The 12692-nt window shown below is 40.6% G+C and overlaps 1 pseudogene across 1 annotated transcript in view; it reads right to left on the reverse strand.

The window, feature by feature from the left end:
- Nucleotides 1-1760: 1760 nt before the first annotated feature.
- Nucleotides 1761-12692, reverse strand: part of LOC110065672 (uncharacterized) — a 41859-nt pseudogene continuing 30927 nt past the window's right edge. The window contains exons 29-35 of the transcript XR_016201192.1: nt 8732-12616; nt 7585-8064; nt 5472-5885; nt 4719-4807; nt 4027-4120; nt 3715-3910; nt 1761-2910 (exon numbers count right to left, since the gene is read on the reverse strand). The product of XR_016201192.1 is annotated as an uncharacterized LOC110065672 (transcript). The remainder of the gene's footprint in view (nt 2911-3714; nt 3911-4026; nt 4121-4718; nt 4808-5471; nt 5886-7584; nt 8065-8731; nt 12617-12692) is intronic.

Raw genomic sequence — 12692 nt, forward strand, 5'->3', positions numbered from 1 at the left:
TTTCGTCATGAACACCTTGAGTGAGACCAAAAACCTCGAATAAAAAGGAAACGAAAACTGCATGCAGAAGGAAGAAAAGCCGGCAGAGCGAGCAAAAAAAGAAAAAATCGCCCCCTCCCCCCTCCCCCACCCTTAGCTCAAGGTCTGGATCCGCCACTGAGCGAGACGACGAGCATCTCCGACCTTTTCATATGGGAGTCCCCCCCGGGGAAGCACGTCAGGAGAGCGAGCGAGAAAAATTTTTTCTGAAATATTTCTCGCACAATCTCCTCTAAAGATGGCCTAGCTATATTTTGGACAATCGTGAGAAAAGAGGTAAGTTAACGGGAAGATCTGAAAGAATAGCCTTGCTGAAAATTGCGCGTCTTGTGCAAGTCCGTGAATCAGTTTATTTGTTTGGGCAAGAGGAGAGAGACTACAACTGTGTTGCTCGCCTCGTAGTCGATCAAGTTGACCGAGGTATGAAAGAACAAGACCAAATGTAAGGTAATACCGAAAATCTGATTTCGTTTTCTGAACGGAATTGTCACGGTTTTGAATACTTAAGCCAATTCCGCGTCACAGTATTTCGTGACCCTCCTGGATTTCTGAAAGCGGGACAACCTTGTTCCCAGGCTCTCTCTCTCCTCTGCCTTGACAACAAGGGGAGACAGAGGAGAGAGAGCCTGGGAACGAGTTTGAAAGCTGGAGTGGATCGAGTGAATCTACTCAATAACTTGAAAGGGATTACCTTGGGACTAAAGCTTGTATGGGGCATTGACTCTCTCACTCCTCATCCTCTCTTTCTAGGACATATGTTATTTTAGATTACTTTTACTATTTTTCGACAGCAGTCCCTCGTCTAGTTCTTCTTCGAAGTCTCTTCCACAAATTTCTCCAAACATTCGCTAACCTCAGTGCTAAGCCTCCTTCTAGAATCTTACTCCTTGCAATCATTTCATTTGATTAACCATGATGTGAAGAGGCTAATCTTAAAATACAATTACATCAATCAAAACCAGTACATGTAAGTTGAATTTCCCAAAAAGCTATGAGCTTTATTGTGCGTTCCCAATTTTTCCGGTAAGCAGCGACATTTCCACGTAACTAATGAAAAGCTGGTGTTTTGTTTTCGTGCGGTATCAATTTTTTTCGGACAAAATTAACCTAAAGAAGGTTTCCGAACCCTTTATTTTCCCGCGCGTGTACAAGAAATTTCGGTACGAAAACACGTTTTACTAAAAAATAAAGAAGCCTGAGCCGTGTATTATACTGTGATAAAAAACGACGGGCATTTGAAAACACGAGGGAAATGTAGAAAACAGGAGCCGCAGGCGAGTGTTTTTTACATTTCTCGAGTGTCCTCAAATGTCCGGAGTGTTTTATCACAGTGTAATACACGGCTTAGGCGTCTTCATTTGCTTTACGATATAGATTTTACACGCACAAAACATTAAAACACGCTTTTTCTATGTTTTATACTCTGATAAAGCATGGGTTTTTGACCAATTAGAGCGCTCGCAGGGTGCTATCTATCAGTATATAATAGAAATTATTACAGTAAGCCGTTCTTTCCACCATTGCAGCCAGCACTATTACTCGAGCTCGCAAATAGGGCTAAGGTGCGCAGAAATCTGCGCAGTACGTTTTTCTGCTCTGAAACGGTGGACTATTAATCCCATGTAAAGGCGGGCGGGGTAGAAGAACATTGGCCTGATTGGCAGGCATATTGTACTTAAAACAAACGAATTGGGTAGAAATCAAAGCAAACAACAGTGATATTCAAAAAGCTCCTTTTGATATCTTTATTCCCATTCAATTGTTTTCTAAATTTATGAATATTTTCAGTGTTGTAATCATTCAAACGTTTTTTTTTTTAAAGTTAGGAATAACCGTTGTTTACAAATTGACTGATTAAATATAATTTATTTCATGTACATTCATTAAGTTTAAATATATGCTGCTAGCTATCTTGGTGTAGTTTGTTAAATGTATATGTTAAATGTACCAAGACTTTCGCTTCTAAACAGCTATAAAATAAAGAAATATTTTGCTCCGTTTTGTCTGATCACTTTTGTACTAAGGTATACTTTTCGATTTGTATCGCGGCATTTATGTGACACATATAACGCGTGACTGTTGTCACGCTAAGTCTATAGATAAATACAAAAAAATAAACACAGTCAGGGAAACAAATAATAGCTGCCGTCGTTTTCCGGTCTACGAAAATTTACTGAGCCCGCGGTTCTCGCAACTAACGTTGCCTTGCAACATGACCTTTTTCTTATTTCTCCCTGCTGGGGAGACTCTCTTGGAAGAACCCCTAAGGTCTGACGCTAGTTTTGATTGGATAACACCACTCGGAAGTCTTCAAACGGGTTCAAACGACGATTTGGCAAACGACGTATTGGTTTTCCGACTGAAGAGATTTAATTTAAATAATGGTTGAATATGGAGCAATAGCAAACACGAAAACCCCTTTCTGGTAATTAAGAACATCTACTACAAGTCAAAAAGTGACTGTAGTGGCCACGAGTGTATTTCCACGAGAGCTTCGCGCGTTGATCACGTGCGATTCACGGGCTTATCACGCGGGGGCACAAGTTTGGTAATCCTTTGCAGTTTACCACCCGAAAAATTTCTTTCTAGGTTTTCCAGACATGAATTGCTCTAAAACAAACTGAGCCACGTCTTTCCGGTTTACTTCCTCCAATGACACAGCCAGCTGTGAGATCATCTGAGCTCGACCCAGTCTACAGCGGGTTCTCCACACACACAGCAGTCGAAAAGCTTTCTCCTGAGGTCCCATGCTGAGGCCACCGAGTTGCACGAGGTCCTTGTCTCCCACACCCAGGAAGGTTCCCAGCTGAGACCACTCCTCGCCGTTTAGTTTGTATGCAACTCGCCGGAGCTCCCGATCGCTGAGGCAATCTGTAAAAAGAGTTACGTCAAAAGCCTCAAATTGGAACCTTACGAGCGGGAATGGAACTAAATTTTTACTGGCTACAAGAAAAGCCTGAATAAAAGCGTCTTCACTCGCATATAGCACTTGAGGCTGCTCTGGACATTTTGTAAGACCCCTTCTTCCTAAGTTAACCAAGGGGTTGGAGTGGTGGAGTGGGGGGGGGGGGGGGAGGGGGGAAGAGAGACTTGGGGGGGGGGGCAAGCGCTTTAAAGTCCACGTTCATTAAAGAACGTAAGTCTCCCAACTGATACGGAAGTTCTCTGAATTGACATACTTTATTTCATTATTAAAATAATAGCATGCTAGTCTCTTGTGTACGTGCACTCTTACTGCTTGCTGCTACTGTTTGTGTTTATGCACAACCTGAACAACAACACAACCTGTTTCTATTTTTTACTTGTACCTTTTAATTTGTGATTTTGTTGTAAATTATCATTACTTTTTAAATTTATTTCCTTCTTAAAATAAACTCTTGCTCCCACCTCGATTAATTCTGAAACTAGTTGCGGGGCCAAGCAATTGCAATTGTACGTAAGAAAACAAAATAAAATTCAAGTTCAAGTTCAAAGAAAGTCTGCATACGGTAGCTTCACTCTTTGGTTGGTCAGTTGCCCTTCTTTGCAGCACCATAGTTTTTTAGCCAACGGATTATTATCATTATTATTATTTTTGTTGCCACTGATTCAGACTCTTTATTCACAGACTCATCGCATCATTTATTCAACCAGTTTAAGACTTTGCACACAGTTTCATTCAAAACACTTTCTCACCGGTCGGCTGAGGCATGTCGCTACTTGTCTCTGGCTTTGGAGTCGGACTTTCCCCTGAATTATCGGAATTGGAATCGAGGCTAATCGTGCTGCCATGGAAACTGGACGATCTTGAACTCACCAGCTGTTCCAGTCTCCGCCGTTCAATTTCGGCTTGTCCTAGTCTCTTGTCCATCACGATTTTGATTTGACGAATCTTGGATAAGTAAAAAATGAAGCAACTGAATTTTAGCTTCACTAAATTGTAAAAACACACTTTAAGAAATATATGGTATGTCTCACTCGATTGAGGTGAATCAGAAGTCTACTTACTATGTTCTGTAGTTCCACTTCCTTCTTCTGCCACTGTTGTTTGTCTTTGTTGTGTTTCTCTGACAACTCTGACTGAAGCTCCATGCATTCTTTCCTGAAACGAAAATACAACGAAACTTCAGTTTACTGATAATACATTGTACGTGGCTCGTCATTTCATCTTTGGCAATCAAGCCAGCTCCCTACATTTCTTGTTCCAGTTCCCGTTCCCCCGTTCTTCAATCTCCAATTCCTATTTCTCGCTTCCTGTTTTCCGTTTCCCGTTTCCCGTTGTCGTTTCCCCGTTTCCCGTTTCTCATTTCCCATTTCCTGTTCCCTTTTCTCATATCCCCAATGTCTTTTCCAGCAACCTTTTCCGTTGTTCCCTTTTCCTTACAAGGTTCGAGATTCTTCTCTAACTGTTTTTAAATTAATTAAGTTCTTCTTGATAAAGCATGAAGTACATTAAGAAAACACCACGGTATCATCCGGCAATCTTGGATAACTATTTCTTTAGCTGTCAATCGGTCAGAAATAACAAGAATAAGTATTGTCATTATTTTTTTTTAATTCCTTGAATGCACTGTGGAATAGCTAAGGTCGGCTAAGTTCTTTCGTAACCGACATTTAGGCCATCACACAACGTTTCTGCATAGTCGTTGAATGATGACCCAAGTAATAGCTGCGATGGAAATAAAAAACTGAGGACGTACCTGAGTCGTTTTGTCCACTTAGCCTCTATCTCGTCCAGCTCTCTCCTCAGTCTGGAGTTATAGCTGTTGTTAGAGTGTTCAAGCTCGGCCTACACCAGGAAAATGTGCCCAATTTTTAAAAAAAAAAAAGTAAATTAAAGATCTTGCTTCTGCTATCATGGCAATAGTAATTCTACGCTGTAGATTGGATAGGATGGGCGTTTTATGCACTTTCTTGGTGTCACGAGTAGTCAGCTGAGAAAAAACATCAAGCTATCGCGCAGTTTTTCGATCGTTTAAAGCTCTCCAAAAATTACTTTTGTTCTTTGATACCCTTTTCTCTCAGCTTGTCAATGCTACTTTCCAGCAACCACGCTTTTGACATATTTGGTGGTTACACTGAATGTGGGAGATGAAGTGATCAAAACTGATATCTGTAAATGTAGACTATTTTGGAAAAACAAACTTTTTTACATTAAGGAAGTAATGTGAATACTATTTGTTGTTCCATAAGCCTGGCAAAAACAATGGGGGTCGGCCCGTAATAAGCTAATGTCTGCAAAAAGCAGAATCGTCGATAACGCTTATCTACAAGAGTGATAAACATTCAATTTCTCCTTATGGTATCCAATATATCATTAAGTAGACATATGAGGAGAATATAGAAAATCATCAACTAGGACATTATTGACTTGATGTACCACCAAATTCTCATAAGTAGCACAAACAAATAAGCATACCAGACAGTAAGGGGAATTCATATCTTGAACTCACCTCCAGTTCAGCTACTCTGTGTTTTGTCTTCCTGAGCTGTACGTCTAGTTCATTGATCTGGTCATCAGCCTCGTCACACATTCCATTTTTCGATCCATTGACCGCGCTTGTTCTCATTTCAGTCAGCTCCTTCACACGCCTTTCCAAAATCTCGATTTTCTTATTTTTAGCAGCAAGTTCCAGAACCAATTCTTCTTTCTCGCTTTTTAAGAAGTTATTCATGGCTTCTAAGGTTTCGATTTTTTTCTGCGACGATGCAAGCAAGGGATCGTTAGCAACTTCTTTCAACCTCTTGTTTTCACCTTCAAGTCGCAGTATTTCCAGTTTGAAATTTTCTACATCGGAAGACATTTTTTCCTTCGTTGGTTGTTCACAAGAGGATTCTTCGATCTTTGCTAGCAACACGTCGACCTCCTGAGAAGAGAGATGTAAGCATATTAAATGCTGTACTTAAGAGTGCCTATCGATTGCCAGGTTGATAAAATGGGTATCTGGATGTAAGGTAAGTACCTGGAACATATTTGATGCCAAGCAGGTGGTCGTGTATTATTAAGTGCGCTATTTATTACAAAGTGAGTGCTGTTGTTCTTCTTTTTTGTAGTGAAAGTTAAGAGAAAAAGAAAATAAGAAAGGAAGTTAATTATTGATACACGTGTAACAACTATTAGGCCCTTTGCAGGATCCGGTCACATGCTGCGGAATAAATTATGCTGGGACGCAAATTACACTGTGGGACTTCCAAAACAAAGGAACTCGTACCAGTCCGGCCCGACTTTCCTTTGTTTTATTCCGTACCATGTGACCGAATCCTGCAAAGGACCTATTAAATGAAACCTTTCCTTCGCTCGAAATTAGCATCTGGTTTGCACACATCTATTTGCATAGTATCCTCTACCACCGAAGTAGCATGATTGTGACATTGATATGTCAAAAACACTTAAGATAGGGCGTACAGCGAAGAACAGAACATAGGAAAAGTTTGCATACTGTTATCACAACCAAAGCATATAGGAAACATTGATTTATAGGTGCATTCTTTATATATATATATATATATATATATATATATATATATATATATATATATATATATTACACGCTCAGCTAGTGCAAGCATTATCTTTCTAATCACATTCATCCTACATAAGTTGCTAGAAGTTAAGTAGCCTGACCGTGTGCATTGCAAAGGATAAGTGCTATCAATATTACTACGTCTCTTACACTCTTTACAAGCGTGCTCGTTTGTACATGGACATGTGCGCTTTGTGCTTGTGTAGTGACGCACCCCACAGCCGGCGCGTTTTCGGGCAGCGGTACTAACCAAAAGGACCGCGGCCTCTGGGAACAAGAATGAATAGACCATTTTATAGTTGCCTGTTCAGTGTCCTGGCCTTTGAATGGCAGCGAGCCGACATGTGACCTTGTTTTGATCAAGTTGGTCTTATGCAACTAGTTGGCGTTTAAATGAGAAAAGCAGAGATCGGTTTGTTTCAAAACAAGGTTACCTCCAGCCTCGTAGGCCAGCTAACTAAGCACACAGCTGTAAAATGGCCTATTCTTGATTAACTGTGCACACGAAAATCTCAAGAAAGTCTCGCGATTTTAATGCATTACAGTGCATGCATTCCCCTGCTTGTACGTTATTGCAATTATGTTCCCTGGCGAATGATTATATTTAAATTAACAGACGTGACTGACGTGCTTAAAATGGTCAACTTTCACAGAGGATATTGCATAATGCATTCTGTAGTGCAGACAGTAGTGCAGACGGTAGTGCAGACTGTAGTGCATGCTTCTGGGTGCATGTCTTAACAAATGTGCTTGCTGGTGAGTATAGGTACCTCAGTGCAGAGCGTCAAGTGCCTTCCATTTTATATTGCTTTACTTTTACTTTTTAAAGCTGTGCTTTATTAAAGTTAAGTGCAATTTTCATACAGTAAGCTGTTACTTTCTTGCTGCGGTGCTGCCATTGCAAAGCTGGTGCCATTTCATTACAGAAGTAAGTGCCTTTGAAACTTTCCAAGACATGTGCAGGTGTTCAACGTCTACGAACGAACAGTGTTCTTGTGCATTCTGTGTGATGAACGTGGTGCATATTGCTATGGTAACCAACCTGCTCCAACTCGAATATTTGTCGGTTTTTCTTTACCAACTCCCTCGTAACTTCCAGCTGTTCCTCTCTTGAGGGTTCATCTTCTTCTTTTCCAGACCACTGCGTCGTTAGCTCTTGCGACTGTTTGCTCGCAATGTCGTCCCCTTGCAAGAAATCGTGAATGGGGTCCATGCCCTGCTGCTCAAGACTACCTCCATGTTTGATGGATGAAACACTCTCTACAGACTGAAATCTACGAAGCTTTAACTGTGCCAGCCTGCTTTCCGTCGCAGCGAAGAGGTTTTTCTGAGCCGCAAGCTTGTCTCGTTCTTGATCAGCAGTATGCTGCATTCGCTTCATCAGCTCAATTTGAAGGAGCAATTGTTTGTTTCTCTTCTGAATTGACGCCAGGTTTTCTTTGTCTGCGGCAATTTTGTCGTGAAGAACGTTTAGATCTTGTTTTTTGCTTAAGATGTCTTTGTCGGAAATTCCTTCCAAGCTCTAAAAGGGTTGAAGAAAAGCCACGTTAACATTCACAAAATTTCACAGAATTAATCAACAAATCAATCAATCAATCAATCAATCAAAAAGCTGTCAGTCGGTCAGTCATTGAGTAATTCAGCTAGTAAGTCCGTTACTCAGGCAGGCTCTATGTCTGTCTGTCGATCAGTGGTCAGTCATTCAGCCAGTCGGCAGTCAGTCGGCAATCGGTTGGAAAGCTTGGTAGGCCGGTCAGTCAGTCATGCCCAGTCCGCCTGTTTTGCATTAAATTCTTAGTTTTTAGATTGTCTTTCTTATTGCAAGTAGACCAGCAGTTATCTTTAAAGACTGTATGAAGAGCAACAATACTATTACTATTCCGTCAGTCAGTCAGTCAGTCAGTCACTCACTCACTCACTCACTCACTCACTCAACTGATCACTCAGTCAGTTAATGTAACAGTCAATTTTCCATCAATGAAATCACTTTTAAGGCTATTCGCCACCATTAGGATGTTTATCCCTAACACCCCAATGGTCGAAGAATTAAACAAGGCGACTACAAAGTGTTTCGTTCTGCTACGTCGATAGTAATATCACTTCGTTAAACAGTTGCTGACATACTTAGCACCCTTTTTTTCATGGAAATCTAAGCCAGTCATCGATGTAAAGAATTGAGGAAATCTTACCTGGATACTTTCTCTTCTCTCCTTCGTCAAGTCCTGGCATTCTTTGCTTGTTTCTTGAGCTTCCTCACTCATTCGAGAAGGCGCTTGCTGCAGAATCGTGTTCTCTCTTGCGAGTCTCTCACGGTCCCGGATGAGAGCTACAATATTCTCCTTGATGTTCGACCACGCCTTGCTCTTATTTTTTCCCGCCGAAATATCAGCAGCCGTGACATTTAACGCCCATGGAAGGTTTGCTTCTTCTAAAGGATTAAGAACATTCGAGACAAGCCTGTGGCGAGTGCTTTCCAATTCGTAGATCAAAGAATCATTTTCTTTCTTTTTCTGCTTTATCTCTTCTTCTTTGTTGTCCTCGTTTTTTGCCTCTAAATCCAGTTTCTCTTGAAGTTGTTTCAACTCTTTTTCTAATGCGACCACTCGCTCTTTCGAGGACCTAAGATTCTTTATTTCTTTTTCAAGCGATGCTATTGTCCTCTCACCTTCGTGTTGCTTCGCTTTGTGAATCTCATTCACGCTGTCCACGCGACTCTTCAGCTTCCGGTTCTCGTCTCAAAAACTCTTCGGCTTCTCTCCAGCGACTCTTGCCTGTAATTCCTCCTTCTTCATTTGAACAAGGCTTTTCTTCTTCTCCAGTTGAGGAGCTTTTTTGTTCTCGTCACCTTGATCCCGACGGTTAGTCTCGGAGGCTTCTTGAAGCTTGTCAACTTCCTGGTGTAACTTTGCAATATGCTGTCTTAGATGGGCATTTTCTTTTTTAAGTTCCGCGTTACGGCTCTTCACTTCTGCGTGGTATTTTCTTTCGATGTCAACATCTTCTTCCAATTCTCTGTTTAGTTTTCGGATGCGCCCGTACCTTTCTTCCAAGTCAATGTGATTCTGATGTAGTTCCTCATTTTCTTTAGCGAAATCTTGGATTTCTCTTTCTGCGTGTTCTAGTTTTAGCTTTTGTGAATCATATTCCTCTCTTAAACGTCTCAACTCATCTCGTATTTGAGCGTTTTCCAGAATTATCTTTTCTTGATCTTTGGATTTAGTCTCCATACACTTCTCAAGGGCGCTTAATTCCTCTTTTAAGCGGCCATTTTCTTTCTGCAACCCGTTATAAGACTGCAACAGCTCTTTATGTTCTTCGCTCAAATCTTCTACTTCGTTCTGAAGGAAACCGATTTCTTGTTTCAAAGCCTCGACTTCTCCAACGTTTTCCTTGACTTTGCTGGTTTTTTCTTCCTTAACCTTGGCTTCGCCAATCATTTCTTTAAGAATGTGAGTTTCATTTTTCTTCATTCCTTTTGACGTTGCAGTTTCATCAGCGTTTTGATCGCAGTTCGGTTCTGTTTCCGTCATCTCGGCATTGACAGGAGTCGAAATTTGTTTTTCTAAAGGAGACTTGTTATTTTGAAGACGTTGAAGATCCTTCGTCAGTACTTCATTCTTTTTCTTCAGAATTGTTGTTTCCTTTTTAAGTCTCATAGCTTCCAGTGCTTGGTTTTCCAAGCTGACTTCGAGGTCTCGATAATTTTTGTGAAGACGTTGCTTGTCGTCTTGGCAGGTTCTAAGATCCTGTTTGATGTTTTCAAATGAGTTAAGCTCAGCCAAAAGAGCTTCATTTTCCTTTTTCAAGCTGTCCAATTCGCTCAACTGGATTTCATTATGGTTTTTCAAGGTTTGAAGATCTTCCCTTGTTCTTTCGAAGTCGTTTGTCAGGGCTTGCTTCTTTCTTTCTAAAATATCTTTCGCTGCCTGAACGTTTTCAAATTCCTGTAGCAGAGTTTCATTCTCGTGATTTAATCTGTCCAACTCTATCAACAGGCTACGTTTCTCGTCTCTTAAAACACTACAATCTTCGTTGTTCTCAGTTAAATCCTCTATTCTGTTCATTAGGATTTCACGTTCTTTCTTTAGTGTTTCATTCTCTTTGGAAACTTTTTCTTTTTCATTTGCAGCAGTTTTTAAATCTGAATTCACTCTTTTGATTTCTTCTTGTTGTCGAAGCAGAGTTTCGTTGTCTTTCTTTAAAGTTTCATTTTCTTCAATTTCTCCGCTTTGCTTCATTGTCCTAAGTTCCTCATGGAGGGCATCATTTTCATCTTTTAAAATATCCATTTCTCTCAATCCAATCACTTTCTCGTCTTTGAGTTTGTCGAGGTCCTCTCGTATTTGCTCGAATTCGTCAAGCTTGCGAAGAAGAAGTTCGTTTTCATTAGTTAAAATCTCGATTTCTTTTTCCACGTTCTCTTTTTCCGTTTTCAGAGCGGTAACATCTTCCTTTAGCCTGCTCGTATTTTCTAAGTCATCTTTAAGACTGTCAAAATCTCTCCTCATTTTGTCGAACTGGTCCGCTTTTTGAAAAAGGAGTTCATTTTCATTAGTCAAAATCTCGATTTCTTTCTGTGCATTCTCTTTTTCAGTTTTCAGAGCGTAAACATCCTCCTTTAGCCTGTTCATATTTTCCATATCATCTTTAAGACTGTCAAAATCGCTCCTCATTTTGTCGAACTGGTCCACTTTTTGAAGAAGGAGTTGATTTTCACCTCGTAAAATCTCGATTTCTCTTATCGCATTCTCTCTCTCGATTTTAAGATCTTCCACGTCTTCCATTGCTTTGTTTATTTGAGCTTCGTTTTCTTCTCTTAAAATCCCCAGTTGTCTGAGTCCAATGACCTTCTCTTCTCTGAGACTGTTAAGATCGGCCGCTATTTGGTCGAATTCGTCACTTTTTTGTTCAAGACGTGCACTTTCGTTTCTCAAAATCTCAATTTCTTTCAGCGCCTTATGCTTTTCCATTTTAAGAGTTTCAATCTCTTCTCTCTCTTGGCTCATTCTCTCCAGATCCTGAAGCAGATTATTGCTTTGTTTCCTAAACTTTTCTACCTCTGTAAGAGCGTTCCCTTTCTCATCTTTAAGAACTTTAATTTCATCGGCGTAGGTGTTGATTGTCTTCTTGTCTGCCGCAGCCACCAGATCTCGCTTATTCAAGTCCTTCTGCATCTCCTCGACCTTTCCTTGCAGAGAAGAACGTTCCTTCTCTAGTTTATCAGCGCGTTGCATTTCATCCTGGATTTGTTCTTCCAGTTGTTGGCGGTCACTTTTTAACTTAGCAAGATCTTTTTGAAGCGAACTGTATTCCCTCATACCTTCTTCCTTCTCATGCACAAGAACGCGTAAGTTGTCCCTCATTGATTCGATTTCATCTTTCATCTTTATCACCTCTTGAATTCTTGTTTGAAGAGAGTCTTCCAGCTCGCGAGATTTGCCATCCCTTTGATCCCGTTCCTGTCTTTCCTGCTCTAAACTCTTGTTCTCTTTCAATAGATTCTTGTACTTCTCGGCGAGGTTCACATAAAGTGTGTTCCCTTTATCTCTCTCTTCTTTGATCACTTGCACCTCCTTCCTAAGTGAGTCAAACCGTTTGCTCAAAACCTCGATCTCTTCCTCTTTATTCTTCAATCTTGTTCTTAGCTTTTCTCGCAGCCGAACTTCCACTTGGCTCTGAGATGATTCATTGTCATTCAACTCCTCTCGCAACCTGTTGCATTCTTCTTCCAGCTCCCGATACATCTTCAGTCCTCTCTTTTTCTCTACTTCGAAATTGTGGAGCTCATCTTCCAATATGCGAATTTTCTCTCTTTCTTTCGCCAACTTCGTTTCTGCTTCCTCTAAAAGCATCTTCAATTCATCGAAGTCTTTCTTCAGTGTCATGTTCCTTTCGCTTTCTCTTTTGTTGAGGAAGGCGCCGTTAACCCCTCTTTCAAATGAAATACTTCCAACTTGACCATTTTCTCCGCTTTCAAGCAGTTGTTCTTCATCGAAGCTCATTGAAGCATTTTCTAGCTGATGTTCGCTCCTTACAACGATTTCGTTTTCCAGAATAGCTTCGCCATGCTTAACCTGAAATGTGAAGGTTGTTAACAAAGAAAGCAACACAAATTCGATTGTCGTTATGTAGATTGTTTTGCGCTGAGAC

The sequence above is a fragment of the Orbicella faveolata genome, unplaced genomic scaffold (assembly GCF_042242905.1).
Source record: "Orbicella faveolata isolate gen_17 unplaced genomic scaffold, um_ofav_v1 contig_34, whole genome shotgun sequence".
Lineage (NCBI taxonomy): Eukaryota > Metazoa > Cnidaria > Anthozoa > Scleractinia > Merulinidae > Orbicella > Orbicella faveolata.